This window comes from Austrofundulus limnaeus, unplaced genomic scaffold, assembly GCF_001266775.1.
Source record: "Austrofundulus limnaeus strain Quisiro unplaced genomic scaffold, Austrofundulus_limnaeus-1.0 Scaffold34, whole genome shotgun sequence".
NCBI lineage: Eukaryota > Metazoa > Chordata > Actinopteri > Cyprinodontiformes > Rivulidae > Austrofundulus > Austrofundulus limnaeus.
The window spans coordinates 271551-271805 of NW_013952436.1; positions in this window are offsets into that span (position 1 = coordinate 271551).

Genomic DNA, 255 nt, shown 5'->3' on the forward strand with positions numbered 1-255 from the left:
GTGTGTGTGTGTGTGTGTGTGTGTGTGTGTGTGTGTGGTATCTGCAAATCTCCCACAAGGCCCCACAAACTCTCAAACAGCAAACAAACACTGCAGCAGCTACAGAGCCAACTCACATTCCCTGCTGGTCCCTAATATTCCAGGAGGATTGTTGTTTTTTCACTCCTTTCGCATCCAAATGATGCTTGTGGCACACTGCCACACACACTACACTGCAGGTTTGAACCTCTAAGAACTAAAAATTGTGAAAAACTT